We start from the raw sequence: 17,070 nt of genomic DNA, 5'->3' as shown, positions 1-17,070 counted from the left end.
AATTGGTGCCCGAAACTGAACTGCATATTTTAGATAAGGGATTACTAATGATTTGTACAGGGGTAATATGATATCTCTCTCTCTGGAGTCTATACCTCTTTTAATACAAGAGAGGATTTTGCTCGCTTCAGAAACCGCAGCTTGGCATTGCATGCCATTATTAAGCTTATGATCTACCAGAACTCCCCGATCCTTCTCCGCCATTGATTCCCCCAGTTGTACTCCCCTTAGTATGTATGATGCATGCATATTCTTAGCCTCCAAGCACATACCTTTATCAACATCATTTGCCACATAGTTGCCCAATTAAACAGTGCATTGAGGTCGGCTTGTGAGTTGGAGACATCCTGTAAGGACGTTATTCCACTCGACAGCTTGGTGTCATCTGCAAAGACTGAAAAAGGTATTTTAATCCCAGACCCTATATCATTTATAAATCTATTAAAAAGTAAGGGTGGTGTACACCACTAACAACCCTAGACCATTCAGAGTATGAATCATTAACCAATACTCTCTGAATAGGAGCTTTTAGCCATTTTTCTACCCATTTACATACTGATTTCTCCAAACCTGTAGACTTTACCTTACTTACACATTAGCCGTGTGTGGAGAACACTTTTGCAAAATCCAAGTAAACCACATCCACAGCCACCCCTCTGTCCAAGGTTTTGCTCACCTCCTCATAAAAGAAATCAGATTTGTTTGATAACTTCTGTCTTTCATAATTCCATGCTGTCTGTTGCTTAAAATATTTTTTCCCAGCAAGGACTTATCTAATGTGGTCCTTTGCTAAGCTCTCCAGTATCTTCCCAACTATAGAATAAACTAGCATCTCTATAAATATTTGGTAAGGATTTTGATACTTTTTTAAATATAGGCAACACATTGCCCTTACACCAATCCAGTGGTACTATGCCAGTCCCTAAAATTAGAAACAATGGCTTTGAAATGATAGAGCTCAATTCTTTAAGGACCCTTGGGTGTATGCCATCCCGTCCAGGTGCTTTATTCACCTTTATTCTGTCTAAATATTTCCTGACCATATCAGTTGTGAGTCAAAGTGGATCATCTGGGGCTGTGTCAATACCATGCCCATTATGGACAAGAGCTCCCCCATGCTCCTTTGTATACACAGAGCTGAAGAAGGTATTTAATAAATTAGCCTTCTCTTTGTCCCCAGTCACCCACTCTAGATTATTTTGTAAATGGCCTACATGCTTGAACCTGATCTTTTTGCTATTAACCATTTGACGCCCAGCCAATAGCCGTATCGCGTCCTGAAAAATGCGCTAGCTTTCCAGGAGGCCGCCATATGGCGTACTCCCGCACATGCGCAGTTCGCGCACTTGCAGAGTACCTCGGACACGGCCGATGACAGATCTGAGTATAGGCCCAGTTGCCGGTACCATGTGACCTGCTGTGATCAATCACAGCAGGTCACATGACAGTTGTATACAATGGATGGCTTCATTCATGCCATCCATTGTATACTAGTGTCTAGCTGTGAATGGTCACAGCTAATCACATGCACATGTCATGTGATTAGCTGTGGCCAAATCACAGCTAAGCACAAAAAAAAAAACCCTGAATGAATCGATGTCATTCAGGTAAATGCTTGCTTATAGCAATGTAATTCTTTGCTATAAGCAAATTGTGTAAAAAAAAAAAAAAATACTGATCACTTCCCCAAAGTAGTACAATGTTACTATGGTAACATTGTACTACTTTGGACATAGTGAAATAGGAAAAAAAATCTTTAAAAAAAGAAAAAAAATGTAATAAACAATTTAAAATAATAAAAAAATAATTTTTTTTTAAAAAAAATTATATTTTTTTTTCACACTGTCACCAGTCAGTGTCCCTGATCAACGCCATGCCAGTTATATGATGATGCTGTACTGCACTGGTGACAGTATGTAAAAAAACAATAGTGAAAATAATTTTTTTTATTTTTTCATTTTCCAAAAAATTATGACAAAAAAATACAGCTTCAAAAAACTCGCCATGCCTCTAATGAAGTACGTCGGACTGTCTACTTTACAAAAAGGGGTCATTTGGGGGATATCTGTACTATTCTGACATTCTTGGACCTCACGAAATTAGATTGGCTGTCAGTACTTCAGGATTGATCAATATTCAGATCTATACCATAGTTTGTGAACTCTATAACTTTCCTACAAACTAAAAAATACATCCTAATTTGGGTTATTTTCACCAAAGACATGTAGTAGAATACATCTTGGCCTAAATTTATGAAGAACAATTATTTATTTGCAAACTTTTATAACAGAAACAAAGAAAAATGTGGGGTTTTTTTTCAAAATTTTCGGTCTTTTTTTGGTAATTTAGCAAAAAATAAAAACCCCGGCGGTGATTAAATACCACCAAAAGAAATCTCTAGTTGTGTGAAGAAAATGATAAAATTTTAGTTTGGGTACAATGTTGTATGACCGCGCAATTGTCATTCAAAGTGTGAGAGCGCTGAAACCTGAAAAATGGCCTGGGCAGGAAGGGGATAAAATGCCCGGTATTAAATTGGTTAATATATCTGAAGAACTTTTGGGGGGGTTTGTCCTGCTATCTTTTGCAATCTGTCATTCGTTTTCAATTTTTGCGGCCTTGATTTCCTTTTTGCATATTCTGTTATATTCTTTGTAATGTTTAAATGATGATAGTGTTCCTTCATTTTTATATTAATAAAAGCTCTTTTCTTATTATTTATAGCTTTGTTAACTTTGGCTGTAAACCACATAGGTTTCATTTGTAGCCTTTTAAAGTTGTTGCCCATGGGAATATATTTTGCAGTGTGTTCACATACAGTCTTTTTGAAGAACTCCCATTTCTGTGTTGTGTTCATTGATGCCAATATTCCCTCACCGTCTAAGTCTTGGATAGCAGCTCTCAGCCTTGGAAAATTAGCTCTCTTAAAGTTGAGTGTTTTATTTTTCCTGTATGTGTTTGTTGTTTACAGCTAACAATAAATGAAATCATGTTATGGTCACTGCTATCCATAAATCTGGATAGATAAAGAGTAAATCTGGAGTTAGGCTTTAACATAGTTCACCAATATATTCAGCATGATTAAAATACATTATTAACTTCCCTATTGAATTTATTTTCTTACTTTTAATAGTATGGATATAATTGATGTAGGGATAACTCCATCTCAGCAGTAGGTCAAAAAGTACTAAATTACATAGATTTTTGTACGTAGATTTTGTTGCAGAGAAAAAAAAGTTTAAAAACTTTTTTTCTCCTTTTCTTCTGATGTCCTCTTCCACGCTCCTTTCATCCACTATTCCCCACCCAGGTTTTTCCGGCACCCACAAGGGTGTTACAAAGAGCACAAGAGGTTGAGTGTCTACTGAAATCTAGCCATAGTCACAGCCAACAGAAAGAAGAATGGGCACATTTTCCTTGAAAATTGTTTTGTCTTCCCAAAAGTAGGAAACATTTGAGTATTAGATAGGATTTTTATTGAATTTTACAAAAATACTGCTCTCCAACTAACACTGTACCTTCTCAATCTGCATCTTTATTCTAAACACCATAGTCTACATCTAGTGGTGCTGCATATGTAAATATGTATATTTTAATATTTGAAAAAACATCCAATAACTCAAGCAGATTTCTTCAGTCAGCTATTAGATAATAGCAATGAAGGTATATGAACAAGGAGCATCGTGGCTAATGAGTTAATTGGATGTTATAATGCCTTTATAAATCACAAGCAGTTGCCTGCAGTTTTTATGTTCACCGTACCTCATTAAAATTGCACTACACTCCTTTAGATCTTAGATGATTATGAATGCTATAGCTCAGAATAGCTTTTAATTTAGAAAAGACTGACCTGACCTTGTACCTTGTATATATCTGTTTTGAACATGCAGTAGTTTAGATTTTAATAATGTTGCCCCTGCTTTTTTTAGACTAACAAGATGCTCCTTAAAAGTATGTTATTAATTTGGGAAAACCATCTCATTTTTTGTACATGTAAATTACCACTGTGTGTGAAAAGAACATAGTAAATTCAAAGTTCTCAGTTTCTCCTAAAGAGTTATTCTACTCAGAATTGATATTTGGGTTTTTAACAGATGCTACAGGATTACAGGAGTAATTATTATTATTATACAGGATTTATATAGCGCAACAGTTTGCTCAACGCTTTACAATATAAAGGGAGACAATACCGCAACAATACAGTTCAATACAAGAGGGTTAAGAGGGCTCTGCTCCTTGGAGCTTACAATCTAAGAGGGAGGGGCTAGTGGTACAAAAGGTAATAACTGTGGGGGATGGACTGGTAGGAGGAGTAGAAGATTTGATTATTAGTTGAAGGCAGGATAGGCTTCCCTGAAGAGATAGGTTTTCAGAGATCGCCTAAAAGTGAGTAGAGTCAGCGATAGTCTGACAAATTGGGGTAGAGAGTTCCAGAGGATGGGAGATGCTCTGGAGAAGTCCTGGAGACTAGCATGGGAGGAGGGGACAAGGGAGCTAGAGAGTAGAAGGTCGTGCGAGAGTGTACGGTTTGGGTGATATTTGGAGACAAGTTTGGTGATGTAATTTTTGGCAGAGTTATAAATGGCTTTATATGTTATTGTTAATGTTTTGAAATGTATTTGTTGGGCAATGGGAAGCCAGTGGAGGGATTGGCAGAGAGGGGTGGCAGCCATGGAATGGTTAGTAAGGTGGATGAGTCTGGCAGCAGCATTCAAAATAGACTGAAGAGGGGATAGCCTGAGATGAGGTAGGCCAATGAGGAGGGAGTTACAATAGTCAAGGCGAGAGATAACCAGGGAGTGAATAAGTTGCTTAGTGGTTTCAGAGGTTAGGAATGGTCGTATCTTGGAGATGTTGCGGAGGTGAAGTCTACTAGACTAATAACAAAATGTTAACTGTGTACATCCCAAATGTAACAGTTGCAAACACTGGAACCAGAAATCCCCCTGGGACTTCTAAGACAGAAGCAAAATATTATGTATCATCTATTCTAAAGCATGTCATACTTTATTACAAATACATCAAATTGACATTAAAATAGACTGATAGGTCAATAAAACCATCTGACCTTTAAATAAGGGGGGTATATCCTCCTGCGCTTAATATGGGTAGGTCCCTATCTACTAGCTGCAATCACTCAAACTCAACCAACAAGTCAAAAAATACCGTGCATTAAAATAGTGAAGCGCTCCCAAATTATCTAAAAAATTATTCAATAAGTGAAGAATTACATAAACACTTCTAATAAATACCCATATACTATTAACTCATAATAGATCTGTGATAAAAATACCAAAATATACAATTCATAATATATACCCAAATAACAGTGATAAAACCAATTAACATAATACTGCTAATTCATAAAAATGTGACAAATCGTGATACTTGTGACACAACTGAATATCAAAAAAAGATATATAGTGATACTGCGATAAGTAAATACATATGTCTGTGGTGAACCCTATAACAAATTAGAAAAAATTGCTTCTTAAATCAAAAAAAAAATTTTTTTATAAATAAATAAACTCAGTGTTTCAAAAAAACTCAAATAATCCATGCAAAAAAATTCAAATAATCCATGCAAAAGGCATGTTTGTGCCCTATATGACGTGGTGAGAGGAGGTGGAGTGGAAGTCCTGAGGTTCCTGCCTGAGTTGCCTGGAGGAAAGGATTGCCTTTAAGGAGAGCCTTTTTGCCTTTTGGCCCTGTGTGGGTCGAGGAGGGGAGGTGAGCAGGCACATCTGACCTTTGCATTCAATACAATGTAGGACTTTGCTGGCGATACATAGTAAGTGTACCCAACAATATAAATATACACTGAACATAGACTGATAAGCATCTAACATGACTTGGTCAGTTGAAGTATATTCTTCTGGTACATCCCAACATGTTTTGGAAAGTAATTCTGTGACAGGCCCAACCAGCGAGGAAGCCGTTCTCTGATGGAATCACCCATTCAGGGTAACAGGCGTTACATCACAAATTTCTTCTTCAGGGGGAAGAAATGGGTACATCAGTTCTATAATGTAACATACATATCAATGACTGATTTCTATATGTTACATTATAGAAATGATGTACCCTTTTCTTTCCCCTGAAGAAGGAATTTGTGATGTAACGAAAGTCACCTAATGGAAAATTGTTTGGAACATGAACATAGGGTCAGGCTGGAAAAAAAATAATGTGCAGAAAAACTTAACCAGGCCTTGTTGATTTTGGTGCTTGTATACTTTTCATAACAATGGCACAAAAAATCTTCCATTAGATTGGGTGCTGAGTCAAAGGCAAGGTAACACTCATATGACAAATTAGAATAGTTAAGGCCAGTGGACCAGTCATCAATTATGATTCAAATACCATGGAACTGTCTAGAGAAGTAAATTGACACCTGTTGTGATCCAACACATCTGTTTTTGGCCTTGGCAGCATACAACTGACAGATATTCTACAGACTGTATCATTAAGTACCACTGAAGGTTTCCTCAATGATGATGCTGGTGGAGAAACAAAGATGTGCTGCAGTACAATTCTAGGGTGCCTGAAGGGAGTAATCTGTTTTTATAAGATTGGAAAAGCAAAAAAATGGTATTTTAGGCATAAAAGCATAACAGGACTAACAATGTTGCAAAAGAATAAACTGGTTTGCAATTCTAGAGTGCCCCAAGAGAGTAAGACTGAACACCACAACGAAACTAGCAATAATGCAAAAGAATAAACTTATTTTTCATATACTGTATATATATATATATATATATATTTATTTAATTTTTCATGCAGCAAAATAATTCAGGCTGATGAAGGGAGAATGCTGTCTCCCAAAACCCGTGCCCAGCATCCTTTGTGACCACATGGGGTCCATGGTGGTGTTTCAGTGCAGAGTTCCTCTCATCTCTATAGATTACAGTGGCTTAGGTGGCTCCTATTCCAGTGACACTTGTCAGCTCTTTGTACAATGAAGCTTGATCCATCCAACCTTCCTAACCGACTCATCCATCCATACTCTGGACGCTGAGATATGCCCTGACACATGAACACTTGTGAGTGCATCTACTTTGCTTTTATCCAAATTTCTAAAAAAAAATCTAACTTACTACACCATATGGCTACTTGGTGCCACTCCCCCCTCCTCACATTTTGTCTCTGTTTTCATGACTTTACAGTAGACACAAAATTCAAATTTCCATGGATTTTAAAAATAGAAAGAAATTATAAAAAATATGACAAAAATTAAAAAAGAAGTTAAGTCTTTAGTAATTTAATTTGAAAGGTGCAATCTCTGAACCCGTCAGTTCTATCACTATTTGTTGACTCACTGACCTAGAACAAGCATGTAGCCATTGAAGCCTTGAGACACCTAGTAAGTACTTGTTCCAGGACAGTGACTCTCCAGGCAGTGAAACACGTATAAGGATGATTACCCAGAGCTTGCACCTTAAAAACAATGCTGACTCTCATATTTCTACTGTGACAGATCCCCTTTAAGGAAAATGGATACTGTATATTCCTTCCTATTATTTTTAGCTTATTTTCTATGTGACAGGAGAGGTGAAATAAGAGTACTGGGAGATGAAATCCAAGCATAAAATCACTTCAATATATTGCACTCTCTCTGGGTATACTGTGACATGGTACTCTTGAGCCTTTTACTTTTTCTCATGTCACAAATTTCATCCATGCTTGAAATTCTGGCATGAAATCTTTCTACTCATGGTTAATATAAAGCACTATATAAATATTTTTTTATTAAAAACGCTGGATATGCAAAATAAATATAGATTCATAAAATGGCAACTCCACTAATTTATAACGAATTTAACAGCATACCATCTTTTGTTGTCCGGCCTGTTATAAGCCATATAAATTGAATATAAATGATATGATTAAGTATGCTGGTAGTTGTGAGTTAATGTATATGTTCTCTGCATCACTTTATTAAAGGGAATCTTGTATTTTTTTATATTTTTAATGATAAAAAAAGCATTTAAAGAATATGTGTTATAATGAGTACAATATATATTAAATAATACCGTACGTCACAATTATCACCTGCAGCCAGTATATAGTAACCTCCAAGCAACAGCTTATCGGAGCTAAGATAACAGCTGTACCTAAATGTGAAATAGAACTGAATTGCAGGAAGATAGCAGCAGATTACATATTATTCAGTGCAGTGAATGATAGAAGACCATACAGCTTTATTCTTTTTGTAGAAAGGGCAGCAATAATTTTGCAGGTTGTTATAAATAGAACAGCATGCTTGGCCATGTCTCTGTGTCATTCAGCTGTGTATTATTTTGACTTTAGTTTAAGTACAGTAAATGCAGCATAAGGAATTTTTTATATTTTACATTGCAAAAGTATCTGTAACAGGTACTCATTGCAAACTGATATAGGAGGTGATGACTGGTTGACCTGGTGGCAGGCCTTTCCTCCTTAAAGGTTCAGCAACACAGTGGGGGAGGGGGACTCCCTTTACTGTTTTGTATATTGCCCTGCCTATGCACATCTTTACCTTTTAGCTGTGTCAAGGAGATCAGAGCAGCAGCCATTATTGATTTTTTTGCATTTGGTACAATGATATCCTGGAAGTCTTCTCCTGCTTTGTACCTTTAGGGAGGAAAAGGCTGCCTCTAGGTGCGTCAGTCCTTTAGTCATTTGATTGGCTGAGCTCTCCTCTCCCCACCCGAGTCACATATATGTGGTTGATATCATATTCCATTTCCCAGCCCACCCATGTTGTTGTGTGGTCCTCATGTACAATCATTAATTCTTTTGTCCAGGTGCCCCATTGATGTTTCATGAGTTCATGTGTCACCTGTAGGGGGCTTGCAATATGGGTTCATTTTGGTTTGGCCTATCTAGTTAAACAGGTTAGAAAAGTAGGCTTAACTTTGGGAGGATAAACAAATAACAAAGATGTTGCTGTCAGTCCGAGGAAGAGTGGAGCATGGAAAGTATTAGTGATGTGTCCTTGCTGTGAGGTTCACATGAATAAATGTTTTTGCTCACACTATCTAGTGTACTTCTCTTTTTCTTTTTGTGTTTTGTAATTACAATTTTGGCAGTTCCCAAGTGTATTATATGCAGGGTTACAAGGATGGTGTGGATTATTCAATACTATTTGTGAATTGAAACTCCATACAGACTGTTCTTTGATTTTTTTTGTGTTTGGAGGGATCGGTGGGTTGAGGGTCACCAGCCTGATGAATGCACACCATATTGTTTTTGTTTGCCTCTAGGTGAGCCTGCTCTCTGTAGTATTATTATATATATATATATATAGTAAATATAATATGTCTCATAGCTGGGAACTTAGATAGTTTAAAGTTAGGGGCTACACTTATCAGTGCAGCCTTGATATGGCAACATGGCTTCCATGTGTATCTACGAATGAATGCAACTAAAGTCTCTGTTTTTATTGTCAGTAGTAGTAGAAAGAGATTTGGGGTTTTTTGCTGGTTAGCTTGGAAATGTTCTGGGGACCCCTTTGTGTTATTTTGTATATTGCCCTGCCCATGTGCACCTTTCTCTTTTTTCTACTTTCAAAAAGGTGAGAGTGGCTGCTATTGTTGTCTTTATATACACTATATCAGCAAAAGTATTGGGATGCCTGCCTTTACACGCACATGAACTTTAATGGCACCCCAGTCTTAGTCCGTAGGGTTCAATAATGAGTTGGCCCACCCTTTGCAACCATAGGAGCTTCAACTCTTTTGGGAAGGCTGTCCACAAGGTTTAGGAGTATGTCTATGGGACTGTTTCACCATTTGTGAGTTCAGCCACTGATGTCAGATGAGAAGGCATGGCTCACAGTCTCCACTCTAATTCATCCCAAAGGTATTCTATTGGGTTGAGGTCAGGACTCTTTGCAGGCCAGTCAAGTTCCCCCACCCCAAACTCGCTCATGTCTATATGGACCTTGCTTTGTGCACTGGTGTGCAGTCATGTTGGAACAGGAAGGGGCCATCCCCAAACTGTTCCCACAAAGTCGGGAGCATGAAATTGTCCAAAATGTCTTGGCATGCTGACGCCTTAAGAGTTCTCTTCACTGGAACTAAGGGGCCAAGCCCAACCCCTGAAAAGCAACCCTACACCATAATCCCCCCTCCACCAAACTTTGCACTTGGCAAAATGCAGTCTAGAGTCCAGTGGTGGCGTGCTTTACACCACTGCATCTGATGCTTTGCTGTGTACTTGGTGATGTAAGGCTTGGATGCAGCTGCTCGGCCATGGAAACCCATTCCATGAAGTTCTCTATGCAGTGTTATTGTGCTAATCTAAAGGCCACATGAAGTTTGAAGGTCTTTAGCTATCGACTCTGCTTACAGTTGGCAACTTCTGTGCACTGTGTGCTTCAGCATGCTCTGTCCCCGCTCGATAATTTAAGTGGCTTACCACCTTGTGGCTGAGTTTCTGTTGTTCCCAGTTGCTTTCACTTTGTTATAATACCACAAACAGTTGACCGTGGAATATTCATTAGCAAGGAAATTTCACGGATGGACTTATTGCACAGGTGGAAACCTATCACGGTACCACGTTTGAATCCACTGAGCTCCTGAGTGAGACCAGTTATTTTACAAATATTTGTAGAAGCAGTCTGCATGCCTAGGTGCTTGATTTTACACACCTGTGGCCATGGAGATGATTGGAACACCTGAATCGAATGATTTTGAAGAGTGTTCTAATAATTTTGGCAATATAGTGTATTTACCATATAGACCTACAAACAGGATAATGTATATGATCTACCTAGCTACTAGTCTTCATTCCACACTTTGTTCTCTTTAACCCAATCATATTTCACCCTTATGTTTAGTTAATTACATGAATCTGTCCTTTATGATCAAGGGAAAACAGTAACTGACTGACCCGTGTTGTTTTATTAGAGCCATGATTGACTGAGGCTTGCAGTAAATGAACGTTAACTACATCCAGTATCGTGGTGTCTTATTTGGTCAAATAATTAAAATAAACAGTGTAGCGCTAACAATACTAAAAATAAGTGAATAGGTGATAGAAATACACAAACTTAATACATATTAAACCATCCCCTTAATGTGCACATCGGGGAAATTTACAAAAATAAATCAATAAATAGTGTCATGCATGAATTCCCTCTCATAGGGAATATTGGTACGTGGGGAGGAACTTCCGGTAACGCGGTGATGTCATTTCCGGCGTGGAGGCCATATTGGATCACCCTTTTCAGATACCCATGCAGTACACCCATAGCATGTGGTAGAAAACTGGAGACAAGACATTTTAAATGTGAGTGGAATACTTTTTATTTAAATGCTTATCTAGTAAACCAGTTACACTATGGAGGGTCTCTGCTTGTATTTAATTATGACCCTGGGAGGAGCTTGCTGCTAGTTTGGTGAAGGCTGGAGATGCTTACCATCAGTGAGGGGAATCCTGAGAGGAGTCTGTTCTTACAGGATCGGTTGATCCCTAAAGCAAGCTGGCCCTATGGTGTCTAAGTAAGGAGGTGAGGGGGCATTTCGGATACTGAAGGATTGGCACGTGTGAATCACGTACACAGCACGATATTTGCATGAAGAGTGAAGTGGGAGGACCACTATAAGCATCGTGTTTTTTTGGAAATTTTGGAACTAATTATTTGTTCACAGTTGATGTGCACTATTGTTTTTTTCACATTATTCAATTAGGGTTTTTTATTTCACCATGTGCACTGGATATTCCCTATGAGAGGGAATTCACGCATGACACTATTTATTGATTTATTTTTGTAAATTTCCCCGATGTGCACATTAAGGGGATGGTTTAATATGTATTAAGTTTGTGTATTTCTATCACCTATTCACTTATTTTTAGTACTGTTAGCGCTACACTGTTTATTTTAATTGTTTCATCTACTTATTGGGTATAAGGTTAGTGTCAGCAGCTTTGAGGGCAGGACTCCATTTAAGCGCAGGAGGTTTTTTCATCTTATTTGGTCAAATGCCGCTCTGAAGAGTGTGAGTGTGAGTTCTACTGGTGTCCCCTGGCTGTCGCCCTGGAGAAGGTACCCAGTGTCTGGAACCCCTGGGAGTGAGGGGGTGAAGCACACAGCCAGGAGAGTGGATTGAGAGTTGGTCTCCGCCCACCATCCACACACCAGGGAGAGACAATGGGCAAAGTCCTGTATTGCCCAGAAGGTCAGTGTTCTGTTAGGGGATTTGGCTTGCCTGCTTGTTTAGGGCATGCGCAACACAGCCTGCCACCTGACAACATATTGCAGGGTGTCCCTAAAGTCTGGACACATAGTAAATATTACCCGCCTGCGCAGGTTTTTCTATAAATACTTTCAACTGGCTAGTGCACGCTCCCTTTGACGACGTGCTCGTCCGCACGAAACACGTCAGGGTGGAGCCTAGCCGGTGACGTCACGCCATCCGAGACGCGTGGAGGCCGGTGGCCATCTCTGTTCCTGGTATACGATATGTGAGTGTGTTCTTTCATTGCTTTAATAAAAGTCTTCAAACATACTACACTATCAGAGTTTTTTTGGGGATGGCTGCACCAATTGAGCCCCCTCTTTCAAGGTGGATTTGGAGTGTGAGTTTAGGCGCCCTGCATTGATGGTGCATTACTGCATGCTTGATGACCCCCTGCTGGTTGGATGAAGGACCTAAGTTGCCTGAATTGGTTTGCTGATTACCTGCCGTGCTGACGGTCTGTCAGATGATCCCCATACCCTCAGTTCCTGAGCACCAGGAGTGGTCTGATAACACAAATGCGCAGTCTTATGCGCTTTCTGGTTAGTGCATATTATATATCCACCTAAGAGCACGGAATCCACATTATTTTGCACCTATCATTGAAACTTTTTGTTGCGTCGTAGGAGACGGCACTATCAATCACTATAAGCACTTTATTCAACACCATTGTTTTATTATTTATTATTGCATATTTTTCGTGTTCATATTAGTTTATGTAATTTACCTGCATTTTTTATATTATTATACTGTGAAGGTCTGGTTTTATACCTTTATGCTAGCTGCTTACGCTTATTTTCTTTCCAAGTGCTCGTAATATTTTCCCCTTCCTATATATATATATATATATATATATATATATATATATATATATATATATATATATCACTATGTAAGCTCACCAGATCTTAACCCCCTTGACTTCTTTTTTTTGGGTATGCTAAAGGAGAATGCGTAAATCACATACTGTATATGAATCACCTGAAGGAATATATCATGAACGAATGTGCTCAAATTGATGGGAATATGGAGTTACTGCATTGGGTTCATGTGAATCTTGCAAAGCGCATGGAACTTTGCATCACAAATAGTGGAGATCACATTGAAGAAGTTATTGATTAATATTCCAATGTAATAAAATGTTGTTGAAAAATGTATTGAAATTTATTGAAAATATGCATTTTGCCTATGTGCCCAGACTTTAGGGACATCCTGTAATTTGCTTAATAATGACTACAGTATTACACAATACTATGAGGTACATGCAAACCCTAGGTTATGAATAACATTACATAGGTTTGTTCTTAAGTTGACTTTGTATGCAAGTTGGAACAGGTACATATTTTTAAGAGTAACTCCAGCCAATAAATTATCTTTAAGTTTTGGATAGCATAGTGAAGGGTTATCTGGTCATGCAATGATGTGGGATTGCTGACAGGTCTGCTGGATAGTAAGTGGCAGCATGTGATGCGACGTAAAATGAATAGACTCCAGCTTCTGGCCCATTTGCAAAGATGCAGAGACATATTGTTGTTAGATTTGGGATCCTCACATTTTTTAAGGAGACTGGAAAGTTTAACGATATTACTGACATTAGACAAGATGTCAGGGTCTGCAGTAACTTTTAGCATTTACTGCTAATATTTCTAATTTTTCACATTTTTGGTTGGTTCTACATGGGGGGGCCTACAGATAAAGGCTAAAGTTTGGTGAACAGTTCCCTTTATGGAGTAATATTTTGCCCGAGAACTGATTGACTTCAGCAGGTAATACTTTTAATGTCACATGTGCATTTACTAGAAATCCTCTAACTACTGTATTTAGAATTGGAAATTGTCATTCATCCAAGCAGTTTGTTACTGTTACCAGCCATCATCAATGCAAAGAAATAAAAATTAAAAGTGACTATAAAAGAGTTATGAAGCCTTTGTTTGATGTCCCATTGGTGCTGAAAAATTTCTGCAGTTTTAGTTAGGATCCTAATTTGCTGCTGTATAGTTTGTTTTGTTTTCGAAAGCTAAAGGAAATTGTTCGCCTTGCTTGATAACAGCATGGCTAACTAAATATTATTTTCAAAACATAATCTGTCAAACAGCCAGTATATTCAACCCTGTTGTGACAAACCCCCACAGATTATTTGTCAAGTGATTCTGAAAACCAAATATTTGTTTTTATTTAATTTGTATGCAAATCGGCACAAATGGGAGAGCTGAACAGCATCTGAGCTTGATACAGTTGTCATTTTAAATTCTACTAACACTCATTATTATGCATGCAGATGTTTCCTTTACACCTAACATCTGCCAATATTATCTAAACCCCAGGAAGTGGACAAATCTGTGAAAGTTTCCCTCTTTCAGGCTGTTATCTATTTCATGCACACTAATTTTGCACATCTGAGTCCGGCAGCTTCTTTACAGTTTTGTCTCAAGAGCTTTCGGCTAGAATGGAACACAAAGAGAGCCAATTTATAAAAGGATGACATGTGTCATGTTCAAGGTATGACTAGAGGGACCAAGAGAATGTTCCGCACATTGCTATTGTGAGCACAGGTGGAGCAGTCTGCTCTCCTATGAACGTACATTTGAAATTGAATGGATGACCTCTGTAAATAAGTACACATTCATTACACTTACTGTGTTTTTGGACATTTTAAAAATGGGCGTTGGGCTTAATTACCAGACATGCATTTGTAACAAAATTCAATCCTGTGGTGGACACAAGCTAAAAATGTCTCCTCTGTAAAGATACTGTTTTTGTTCCCCCTGACACTCTTTATTGTTGTTACACATATGTACATGCCCTCTTTCCATGGTGCCAAATGGACAGTCTGCTTACATTAAAAGGTACAGTATGTTGAACCCTACAAAAACAGATGGCTATTTTTCCTCTGTTTTGATTCAGATGCTTCATCTCTGTTATCAACAGAACTACTGGCTTTGCTGTGCTCTAATCAGTACCTGCAGTTCTAATGCCATTTCACAGACCTTAAAACAGAACTAAACTGTATGTGGGCACCAGAAAACAAAAACACTTTAATTATCAAAGCAAATTTCTCCCATCCATCCTTGTCTCCATGCTTTATTTTGTTGAGAAATTACTTTGAAAAACACCCCCTAGCAATTATAGCCATGGCCATCTTGAATAAGGGAAGATGATTCATGTAATACAGGGGTGCTCTACTTGTGGCCCTCAGTGCCCTCTGATGTGGCCCTCAACCTTAAAAAGAATGCAGGAGTTTTGGTGCGCTTTCAGAATGTGCACCACACCCACAAGATATAATAGAAGTCTATGGCAAAGCACAGCTAACCCTCAGGAAAGCCACAGGTGCACTGTGCTGCACCCACAGTGCGCATAAACCGCAGTGCATCAGTGTGAAAAAAGCCCTTTAGGGGGCTCAGGACAGTAAGAGCTCACTTACATTTGCTGTTTGGGAGGTGGTTGTTTTTTTACCAGACCCCCCCAACCACTAGTGTAGCATCAGGGGTTGTAATGTTAACCCCACCCCATGCTCCAGGGGGCCCGTCACATGCTGTTTTACACTTCAACAGGAGGGGGTGGCAGGAGTGGTATATACAGAAACTAATCTCAATTTTCCCCCTGCAACCGCTAAAATCTGGCTTCTCCTCCTCTCTATCCACAGGCATTCAGCAGGAGTAAAATGTTATACTATTCAAAATTTCATTTATTTGTGGCCCATGACTGATTACCAAATCACTTATGTGGCCCTTACTCTTCAAAAGGTTGAGCACACTTGATGTAACAGCTACTTTCCAGAATCAATCTGCCCTTAACTTAGGCATGCAGACAGGAGGATTTGCTTAGCTGGGAACCCCCCCCCCCCCCTCCTCCAGGTAAAGACTCCTGGGATGTATGACATCATTTTGGCCCAGGCCAGGAAACAGAAAGCGACTGAAGAAATGCACAAAGAAAAGTTTAAAAAAAGTAAATATAATATACTGTACCTTTCTATCTAATTATTAAGGCTAGCAGCATAAGGATTAAAATAGCTAATGCTGATTAAGACAGTAAACTTCTGCTTTAAACAGTTAAAGTGTGATTGAAGTCAAATAAATAGATATGATCAATGCACTAAGATCTTTGCATGATTTCTGTAAATAATATGCTATGGAATTGACCACACTTTACTAAAATGTTTGTTTTAATAAACACTGCTCAAAAAAATAAAGGAACACTTTGAAAATACATCAGATCTCAATGGGGAAAAATATCATGCTGGATATGTATACTTATATGGACTGGGTAATGTGTTAGGAATGTAAGGATACCCCATTGTTTGATGAAAATGAAAATGATCAACCTACAGAGGACTGAATTCAAAGACACCCCAAAAATCAAATTGAAAAAATGATGCAGCAGTCTAGTCCATTTTCCTGAAATTTCATTGCAGCAACTCAAAATGGTAGTTCGTATGGCCCCCATGTGCTTGTATGCATACCTGACAACACATGCTCCTAATGAGATGATGTATGGTGTCCTGTGTATTTCCTCCTAGATCTGGACCAGGGCATCACTGAGCTACTGGACAATCTGAGGTGCAACCTGGCTGTGTCGGATGGACCGAAATATGATATCCCATATTATTTGGATTTAGGTCAGGTGAGCATGAGGGCCATTCAATGGTTTCAATCCCTTCATCCTCCAGGAACTGGCTGCATACTCTCGCCACATGAGGCTGGCCATTGTCGTGCACCAGGAAGAACCCAGGACCCACTGCACCAACGTAGGGTATGACATTGGGTTGATTTTCGAGGGGTAAAAAGTCGTCTTATACTCCGGAAAAAACGGTAATTTGTAAATAACTTTGTACAGTAACTAAAATCATTTT

Source organism: Staurois parvus, unplaced genomic scaffold, assembly GCF_062004578.1.
Source record: "Staurois parvus isolate SC_StPar_1 unplaced genomic scaffold, SC_StPar_1.0 ptg000229l, whole genome shotgun sequence".
Lineage (NCBI taxonomy): Eukaryota > Metazoa > Chordata > Amphibia > Anura > Ranidae > Staurois > Staurois parvus.
The sequence above is the reverse complement of the archived record's forward strand: the minus strand, read 5'-3'. Positions refer to the sequence as shown.